This window comes from Heterocephalus glaber, unplaced genomic scaffold (genome assembly GCF_053883595.1).
Source record: "Heterocephalus glaber isolate CG9 unplaced genomic scaffold, H.glaber_assembly_v1.0 deba00001538, whole genome shotgun sequence".
NCBI classification, from domain to species: Eukaryota; Metazoa; Chordata; class Mammalia; order Rodentia; family Bathyergidae; genus Heterocephalus; species Heterocephalus glaber.
Genome location: NW_028258333.1, coordinates 32,163,572 through 32,174,280, shown reverse-complemented (window position 1 = coordinate 32,174,280; position 10,709 = coordinate 32,163,572). Strand labels below are relative to the sequence as shown.

At 44.8% G+C, this 10,709-nt stretch overlaps 1 pseudogene; it reads right to left on the bottom strand.

The window, feature by feature from the left end:
• Positions 1-7,537: 7,537 nt before the first annotated feature.
• On the bottom strand, positions 7,538-7,993 carry LOC147824549 (vesicle-associated membrane protein 8 pseudogene; annotated as a pseudogene).
• Positions 7,994-10,709: the final 2,716 nt, after the last annotated feature.

Sequence of the window (10,709 nt, the reverse complement as noted above, 5' to 3'; positions counted from 1 at the left end):
GATCCCGAGTTCCATCCCCAGTACAAAAACAAAACAAAACAAAAAGCACCTTTCCTGATTTTTCAAACTCAGAAATCTTCCCTCTTCCTTGGAACATCTCATTTCCAGAGAATAAGTCCCTTCATGGCCAAGAACTGTTCTTACTCATCTTAGTACTCAACAAAACACCTTACAATACATTAATGTAATGCACAGCACTCTGCATTACTGGAGTGAGGTCTTAACTATTGTCTTTCATTGCTGTTTAAATTCCTTGGGATTCAGATTCTCCTCGTTACCCACCCCTTCTTCCCATTGCCCCTAATAGCCCTTGCACACTCCTGAGTACATTGAGGTCCACAGTACAGTCCTCCTTGATTAACTGACTGATTTCAATTGTACTGACCTTCAACATTTCAGTCTTTCTTTGCAAACAATGAGTATCTGTCCAGGAGCACTGTGCACGATATTAATTCATATCATTTCACATAATGAGGTTTCCCTTCAAGATGATTCCAGGTTCAAGTAGATTTGGAGGAAAGTAAATAAAGTTATATAAATTTTTCTCTGAATAATTCTGAGCCTGTAATATACCTAATGCACATTTCTAAAAAGTTTTAGATAACACCAGGCATTGAGCCTGTAATATACCTAATGCACATTTCTAAAAAGTTTTAGATAACACCAGGCATGGTGACACACATCTATAATCCCAGCATTCTGGAGGCTGAGACAGGAGGATCACAGAGAGTTTGAAGCCAACCTGAACTACACAGGGAGATCCTGTAAAAATTTTAGATGAATGACAATTTGGGTTTATTTGATGTTGTTTTTTTTTTGATGCTCACTCAGAAATTGTGTTCATGTAATATATTTTTAAAATTCAGGTCAAAATTCAATTATATATTTCTTTGTAATATCAGTTGTAAAATAATTTTGATACAGCAATAGAAGCTTGTGATAACCAGGCTTTGGAATAAAATATTCTCAACTTCTGACTTTGCAACTTAATAAATATGTGAACATGGGCAAGCTACACAATTCCTTTTTATTGTTGTTTCTTGACTTTTGTTTATCCCTTTGTGATAAGGATTGAACCCAAGGCCTTACACACTCTAGACAAATACACTACCACTAAGCTGTACAACCATGTGTTTTCGAAATCTCAGTTTCCTCACCCAAAAAATAGAACAAAGATGAGATGGATTAGCTGGGGTAAATACCTGGGAAAAGTAAATATCAAAGCTATTTGGTAAAATTTTTATTAGGGACCCATCTTTCTTTTATTCCCTCCTATTTCCAATTGACTAATTCCTCCTTTGATTCTCTTATTTAGCCAGTAGCTTTCTATCTTACTGTTTGGATGAATTTGTTACATGCTGTGAGTCTCTGAACAACGACTTCTCAGGCTAAGGTTTGAATCTAAATGTCCCGAGAGCCTCAGCGCTGAGACCTGGCTTGGGCAAGGTGACCGGACTATGCTGCCACAGCGGATTCTTAGTCGGTGGGGCCTGGCCTGGAGGGCGCGTCTCCCTCCTCTCTCTGCTTCTGGTCACCATGCCGTGAGCAACCGTTCTCCCCTGGCCCCTTCCACCCCGCGTTCCTGCCTCGAAGCCCACCAACTATGAACAAAATCTCCCCTCCTTTTATTGTTTGGTTTTGGGGTTTTTTGCAGAGCTAGGGATTAAACCCTGGGCTTTGCAGTGTCCTAGACGAGCACTCTACTGCTGAGCTATACCCCAGCCCTCTAAAACCTCCCCTCCTTTAAGTTAAAGGTGTCGGGTACTGGGTCTCAGCCATGAGAAAGTGACTAAGTCATTATTCCTCACAGTAAGTCCCAGGGCCGTCTGTGAATCCCGACAGATTTGAGCAAAAGAAAGCTGACAGAAAAAGAAAGGGTCTTCCTAGGGTGCATTTTCTATTTGGCAGTCACAGTCCAGGCTTGCTTTGTTTGTTTGTTTGTTTATTTGTCTGTTCCTTTTGAAACAATACCTCATGCTGTGGTCCAGGCTGGCCTTGAACTAGTCATCCGGGGGCTGGGGATTATAGCTCAGAGGTAGAATGCCTGCCTCTTATGTACTCAGCCCTGGGGCCCTTGATCCCAGGCACAGTAAAAGAAAATAAAGGCACAAAGTGTTAAAGAAATAAAGGAAGATAGTTTTCTAACTATGACAAAAACTTAGATGCATAAATAAGAAACATAAAATGTTGACAGGAGGATCACCTGAGTTCGAGGCTAGCCTGGGCTGCACAGTGAATTCAAGGGCAGCCTAAATTACAGAGCAAGACCCTCACTCAAAACAAAAACAAACAAGCTAGTGATCCTCCTGCCTCAGCTTCCCAAGTGCTGGGATCACAGACGTGTGCCACCACACCTGGCTGCAGCCTGGCCTTCTTGACATCACATCCATGGTCACTATTACTCAGGAAACTTTTGGTGGAATGGCAGCAGTCGGAGGTAAACCAGGAAAGCCAAGGTGTGATCTCTTGGTGCATATAACTGGGACACATGCTTGAGGGGGCTGAGTAGATCAAGGCAAGAGCTAGAGGAGTCGGGGGCTCGGGACACTGACCTGGGATCTCAACTCAATCAGAACTTACTGTCTTGTTTCCATTTCTCCTTGACATTCTTATTCTTTTAAAGAGGTAAAAATGGCCCTCTGCTAATCCCACACTGGCACCACTGCAGTTTAATAACCCCAGTCGGGAAAGAAAAACTTTTTCCCAGGACCTGTACATTAACCCCAAGGTAAAGTTAATGTAACGAGCTGCCCGCTTTGGACCAAGGGTCTATCTTGTGGTGAGCATTGTTGCAGAGCAGGGGAGACCATGACCGGGCAGACTTAGGTCTGGTGTCCAGCACCCACTGCCTTGTTTGGGGGGACAGAGGGCAGCCTCGTCCCCAGACTGAAGACAAGCATTTCCCATGCTCCACCTCAGGAAGTCACTCATGTCTCGGGAGAGAGATTCTGTCCAGAATAAGACGGCCGGGGAGCAGCTCAGTGGGAGGGTGCTGGCCGAGCAGCCTTGGGGAAAAAGATGATTTTCTTCTCTATGATTTGTCTTTCTTCATTATGCTCACCAAGCAATGAGGCTGTTAGGTTGTGCTCCTGTTAGCACCTCTCCTAAGCTTGCCTGCCCCAGTGACAGCGCTCACTCACTCAACCCACTGCTCGGCTCCTTCTCTAGAACCTGAGAGCTCTGTTCAGAGCCTGAGGAATTTGCTTTGTCCAACAGTGCTTCTCTTATATTTCAGCTAATATTCAGAACACAGAGACCACTCAGTAAATACCTGTTAAAAGAAAGGAAGATTGTGCCTGGGTATGGGGGTGCAGGTTTATAATCCTAGCACACTGGGAGGCTGAGGCAGGAGGACTGCAAGTTCAAGCCCAACCTGGATAACTTAGTGAGAGACTCTGTCTCAAAATCTAAAACAAATAAAATAAGGGCTAGTTAAGCAACTCGGTATCACACACACACACACACACACACACACACACACACACACACGCAGAATGAATTTTTTAAAAAGGAAGAAAAGAAGAAAGGGAAGAAAGAGAGGTGGGAAGGAGGGAGGATCATGCCCTTTCACAGCGCCAAGCACAAACACAGAGGAGACCAGTAACACACCTTGCTGGAGATGGAGGTTGGAGGTGTCGGGGCGAGTGCGGCCGGAAGAGCGGAGTGAAGGAGTGACGAGGGCACCGTGGCCGGCCGTGGCGGGCTGGTGTCGTCTTCTGCGGGTCGGCTTCTCCCGCTGCACCCCAGAGCTCACAGCCCGAGCAGCCACGGCGGGAGCAGTCACAGCGCAGAGCGGGGTCACCACACAGGCCTTCTGCCCTTCTTCTGCCCCGTGAGTGCTTGGAAATCAGCTCGAGGAGGCGCTTCTGTGTCCCACGTGGAGGCCAAGGCGAGAGGGAAGCGCAGGCTCCGCCGCCGGCTCCACAGCAGCACTCTTGCCTGGCAGAATGGGAACAGGGCGTGTAAGCAGTCGTCCGTAGCAAACACTTGCAGTTCCAGGGAAGTTACTGCCGCCCAAGCAAATCATTCTGAGCCTACAGCCTGGCCTGGAACCCAGCCAGGCCCAATCTCCTCTTGATTCCAGGAGGACCAGGTGTGGCCGCGACAGCAGCACCCCTTTAAATGAGCGCCAGGAGCTCATCTATCCCGCACTGTACAAGTCTGTCTGGCACACCTGCCTCCGAGTGTTGATATTAGCAGACTTCCAACAAAAAGGTTACCAGCCCTAGCCATATATTTTTCTTTTCTGTCTTAGTTATTTTAGGTGTGGTCCTGCCTAATACCAAAGGTATGAACTAAATGGGTTTTCATATTGATTCCAAATGTACATGGAGAGAGAGAGAGAGAGACCCCCATTTACTCGAGGACGGGAGGGAGGGAGGGAGGAAGGAAGGAGAGACTATAATGCCTTTTTTTTTCTTTTTTGAAACAGTCTTGCTGTGTAGTTCAGATTGGCCTTAGACTCACTATGGAGCTCGGCCTGAGCTTGAACTCATGGCAATCCTCCCGCATCAGCCTCTCCAGATGTGTGCCACCATGCCTGGCTACAATGCTTTGGACCAGGAAGTATGCTGTTGAAGTATCCTGTATGAACATTCAGCAGTGTTCTTTCCAGGGTTGTGGAGGTGGAAACTCACAAGACGTGAGCACAGCAGGAGCACACGGAAGTAGCAGGACTGCGGAACTCCATTGCAATGTCCTTTTCAAAGTCCCCGTCTTCCTGTCTTCCCTCTTACTTAGGGCTTTGCTTTTATGAAAGCCTGAGGCCTCAGTGGGCTGGCTCTCCCAGCCCTCTCACTTGGCAGCACAGACTCCCAGTGCCTTCTTCCCCTTTTCCAGTTTCAGATCCCTCAAAGCAGCCCACGGTGCTTTCGTTACCCCAAATCCGAATCTCTTCTCATGGTGTCTTTGTCTTTCCTACTGCCCAAGGCAGAGAACATTTTGTGTCTAGAATTGTTTCTCTACCTGTTTAAAGTTTTTATAGTTTACAAAGAAATGTGTAATTGAACCAGAAATTCGAATCAATATTGTTGCTGGACACGGTAGCACACACCTGTAATCCCAGTTACTCAGGGACCTATGGATGGCCAAGATGAAAGCTTGTAACAAGTTGAGAGTTCACAATAGTTCTAAAGGTTTCCAGAGAGTGCCACAGAAAATATTCTTCTAGCTGGATTTATCTGGAGTTCTCCATCTAACCATAAAATATTTTAGAAAAAAATGTGCTAACTAGCTGGGTGTGGTGGTACACGCCTGCAATCCCAAATCCCAGCACTCATACTCTGGGAGGCTGAGGCAGGAGGATTGCCCAGCCTGGGCAATTTAGTGACTGGTGGTGCTCTGTCTCAAAAAAACTGGCTGGAGACATAGCTCAGGGTAAAGGCGCTGGGCTCAATTTCCAGATTATGGCAATTTAGCCTTTGTTTTGTTTTGTTTGAGACAGGGTCTTGTTATGTAGCCCAGGCTGGCCTCGAATTCACAGCAATCCTCCTGCTTCAACCTCCCGAGTCCTGAGATTACAGGCCTGGCTTTTGTGACATCGTTTTTTTTTAAAGACAGGGTCTCATTATGTAATCCAGGCTGGCCTTGGACTCGTTATGTATGAAGCCTAGACTGGCCTAGAACTTGAAGAAATCTTGCCTCAGTCTCCCAAGTGCTGGGATCACAGGCATTCTTGCCTAAGACCATTTCTTTTTGCTTCATTCTGCTGTTAAGGGCAGACTCAATTCTTACTCATAAACAAGAATAGCTTTAAAAATAAATAAATAATCAGTCATTCATATATATATATATATATATATATATATATATATAATTAGTTAGTCCTATGACACATAGGGCACCATGGACTCCTTTCATGCTCTTGTTGTCTTGAACAAAGAACTGGTCAAGACAAGCATGGCTCTATATTTATTAAAGATAGGAAAACAAGCATGCTATGCAGGGTGAGAAGCAGCCACTGAACCACTCACAGTGGCAACCAGATTAATGGCCGCTCTGGAGGTCCCAAGAGACCAGGCCCAACCACCTGTCCCATAACGCCAGTCAAGGAGACAAGCAGAGATGAAGGACGAGAAGGGAGCTTTAATCACCTGTCTGTCTTTGAAGGGCTTTCGGAAGCATTGGGGGATACACAGAGAAGTGGCACAAAGGCAGAGTTGGTGGCAAGAGGTTTGCATAGGTGGCATAGTGGTAATCCTGGGGATCTGGTGTCTCAGGCCTGGTCCTATGGAGGCAGGAGATTAGGGTGTGGCAAACTGGGTGAGCAAGTGGGCGTCACCTGTCAATAATGGAGCTCCAGGAAATGCCCAGAAAAACAGTTCCCAAAGCCCGGCACCTGGGACAAATCAGAGAGTGCTGCCTTCAGTTCTTCTCAAAAGAACTTGAGCAGGTTTTGATGGGATGCCTAGACCTGATGTCAGGCCGCAGAGTGGGAGATACCAAAGACGGCTGTCGCTGAGCTCTCGGCCACTGTGTTCTCTCTTGTACAGTGGTCCCCCCTCACCCTGTAGAGTGCACTTGTGGGGTTTTTTCAGCAAAATATGTATTCGTACATTTTAGATATACATAATGATAACATTCATCAAAGGGAATTTGTACTGGTATGTGATATATCTTGCTTCTTTTTTTCCTGTCACCCCCCATATACAAAAGCTTTGCTTCCATTTTTTCCTTCGATTTTCTCTGCTATTTTTTCTTGTCCCTTCTTTCTCCCCCCCCCTGCTTGTTCCCCTTCTCATTTGAACATTTTCTTCCCATTTCACAATGTCTGTTGTACATTTTAGTCCTTATTTCAGATTCTCACACCACAGAAATAATGTTGTATTTAAAGATGTGTGTCTGATTTATTTCATTTAAGAGTATGGTCTCAAGATGCATCTGTTTATCTATGTATGTCTCAAGCTTATCTTTTTTTATGGCAAAGTAGTATTCCATTGTATAAAAAAATCACAACTTTAGCCATTCATCAGGTGATGGGCATTTGGGCTGTTTGCAAGATTTAGCTATTATAAATTGTGCCTCTATAAACATGGGTGTGCATTTATCAATGTGGTATGAGTTTTTAATTCTTTTGGGAAGATACCAAGAAGGGGAATAGCTGGGTCAAATGGAACCTCCAGTTTATTTTTGAGGGAATCTCCACATTGATTTTCACAGTGGTTGCACCAGTCTTCACTCCCACCAACAGGGGAGAACAATCCTTCTTTTCCCCCCATAGTCCTGCCAACATTTGTCATTGGTTGATTTCTTGATAGCAGCCTTTTTTCCTGGAGTGAGATGGAATATCTCAGTATTATTATTTTTTGTTTAGGGTTACTTAAAGGCCTTTATTGCTCACCAGCTACCAACAGGTTCCCATCCACCTTTAGGGTCCTCGGGGTATTTCCAATCCACTCTAAGGACCAGTGAAATACAGCCATAGTCCAGCTCTCTCCTTCCAGGGACGAGGGTGCTCTCTGGGGCATACTATATGACACAGGGGCTTCAGGGTGACCAAGCAGCATTCCTGTGGGGAGGACAAGAGAGAGGGTCCTCACTATGGCAGGTGGCCCCTGAAGAGGAGGGCAGGGTGGGAGGGGTTGGGAGGGGCTCCCTGGGTGAAGATGACACCAGTAGCAAAGAGGATAATGAAGAGGACGATGATAAAAAAAAGATGACAAAGGGCCAGGGATTTAGCTCAGTGGTTTTGCCACCTGCTACACAAGCGCAAAGACCTGAGTTCCATCCCAGTACCAAAAAAAAAAGATGACAAAGATGATGATGATCATCTTCACAATCTTCCGCCAGAACCCTCCAGCCACTTTCTTTGATGTGGTCTTGAAATACTTGGACGTACTTCCAGATCCTCTGTCTTGTTGCAGAGGTGGTTCAGGTTTTCCCCTTGGGCCAGGATCCTCTCCACATTCTGGGTCATAATATTTTTGACTTCATCCACCTGGCTCTGCAGGTTCCGCACATGATCACTTCCCTTGCCTCTGCCGGCCTCCTCCATGTCTCCAGCGGCTCAGGCCTATGGACAACAGAACTTGCTGATTTGTTTCCTCCTGGGGCAGCCCAGGCTCCACTGTCTTGGTGTGATTTTAATTGGCATCTCTCTAGTGACCAGTGACATTGAACATTTTTTCATATGTTTATTTGTCATTTCTACTTCTTCATCTGAGAAGTGTCTTTTCATTTCAGATGCCCAGTTTTGGATTGAATCTTTAAATTGGGGGATCTGGGGCCAGGATTTAGCTCAGTGGTACTGCCCACCACCTGCCTCAAAAGTGCAAGATCCTGAGTTCAATCCCTGGTACCAAAAAAAAAATGGGGGATCTGAATTTCTTTTAAGTTCTTTATATAGTCTAGATAATAGTCCTTTCTCAGATGAATAGCTGATGAAAATTTTTTCCTACTCTGTGAGTTATCTCTTCACTCTGTTAGTGGTTTCTCTTGCTGTGCAAAAGCTTTTTAATAAGATGAGATCCCAGTTGTTGATTCTTTGCAATAGTTCCTCTGTGACCAAGGTTTTGTTCATAAGGTCTTTTCCTACACCAATATCTTTGAGATTGCTACCTCTTCTCTCTTTCAGCAGATTCAGTGTTTCTGTTTAAATATTTAGGTCTTTGATCTATTTTGATTTTAGGTTAGTACATGGTGAAAGATATGGGTCTAGTTTTAATCTTTGGTATATGCAAAGCCAGTTTTTCCAGTACCATTTATTAAAGAGGCTATCTTTCTTCCAGTGAAGGTGTTTGGCTCCTTTGTCAGAGATAAGGTGACTGAGTGTGTCTGGAGTTGTTTCTGCATCCTCTAATGTGTTCCATTGATCCTCAGGTCTGTTTCTTTGCCTGTACCATGCTGTTTTTTTATCATAGTAGCTCTGTAGTATAGTTTCAAGGCAGGGATTGTGATACCCTCTGCCTTGCCTTTGTTGGCCAGAATTGCCTTTGCTATTCTAGGTTAGAGTGTACTTCTTTTCCTACATTTAATTGGCTCACACTCACTCTTCAGAACATGTTTCTTTTCCTACATTTAATAATTGTAAAACCTCTTTACCTTTTGCTCTTATTTTGTCCAATTCTTTGTTCAGGACAAGAACTTAAAATCTCTAGAAAGAGACTCCAGAACCCCACTAATACTATGAGATATTCTCTGTCTTTCTCTCTCTCTCTCTCTCTCTCTCTCTCTCTCTCTCTCTCTCTCTCTCTCTCCCTCTCTCTGTCTCTTTTATTTTTGATCCAGGGTCTCACTATGTAGTTCAGGTTGGCCTTTCTCTGTGCAGTCCAGGCTGGCTTCAAACTCACAGCCATCCTCCTGCCTCAGCCTCCTAAGTGCTGGAATGACAGGCGTGTACCACCACACCCTGATGCCATCATCTCTTAGTGGACAATTTGGTTCCCAGCATGAGATGATGGCTCTTGCTTAAGGGGACAGCTTCAGTTCCTGTCCTAGGATAACTGCTTCCACTTGGGGAGTGGCCTCTTGAGGGAGGGGGTGGTCTGAGAGGCTCTGCTTTTCCTGGAATCCAAGGCACCTGCAGGTTTAGGAAAATGGCTGGAAACTTCTCAGGATCACCCGTGGGTGTCCAGAATTGTACAGTGTAGAAGATGGTATCTGGTCCTTTCAAACTCTGAAAATTACTTTAGTTATACTTATCTGGGTGTCCTCAGTTTTGAAGAGGAAAGAGATAGGCTAAGCAAGTTTAGAGTTGCAATAGACACCTTGCAATAGACACTCCTCAAAGGAGTAACATGCCAATGCAGAACCAAGCAGGGGTCTGACCTAGAGTTTAAAGGTGATCAGGAGACATGGGAAACAAAGCCACTTTATTCTGCTTTTAGCGTCTCCTTGGGCATCTCCAGGAGCTCCCTCTAGGTCCCTGTCACAAAAGAACAAGTGATAGAGGAATAACATCTTACAATTCTGAGGGGAAAATACAGTTGTGCAGCTAGAATTCCACAACTAAATCAAGTTCATTCAATGGTCGGAGTTAAAGATATTACCAGAAATATGAAGGGATTTCACCAAAGTCCCCACTGTAGATTTGATGGCTGATGTGTCATTGTGTCATAAGTGGTTTCTTGAATGCGTTTTGCAATTAGTTCAGAGCTCTTCAGTGTGTAGGTCATGTGCTGTCATTGAACACATGCTTGGCACACAAATCACTGTGACCTCAGGATCTCAAGCATAAGAAGCTCTGTGCTTTTGTTTTTGTTTTTTTTGCACCGGGATTGAACACAGGGCCCTCACACTGAGTTATATTCCCATACCTTTTTAATTTTTTAATTTTATTTTAAATCTCCCTAAATTGCCCAGGCTGAATTCAAACTTTCAACTCTCCTGCCTCAGCCTCTCAGCGTGCTGGAACTGCAGATCTGAATCACCACACCCAGTTTGCTTAAACTCTTTAAATACTTTTTTTTTTCTGAGACAAGTTCTCCCTATTTAGTCCAGGCTGGCCTTGAACTCATTATGTAGCCCAGGCTGGCTTCAAACTTGTGGCAGTCTACACCTAGCTAAACATGCAGTTTCAAAACCACAATTTTCCTTGTTTATTCACTGGGCTGGGTCTAAGAAGTTTCCAAAGCTGAGATGAGGAACCTAACCCACCCTTTTTTAGAATAAGTTTGTAAATTAAGTGCAGTGGCAGATGCCTGTAATCCTAGCACTCAGGAGGTTGAGTCAGAAGGATCATTGCACATTCAAGACCAGTCTAGGCTGCATAG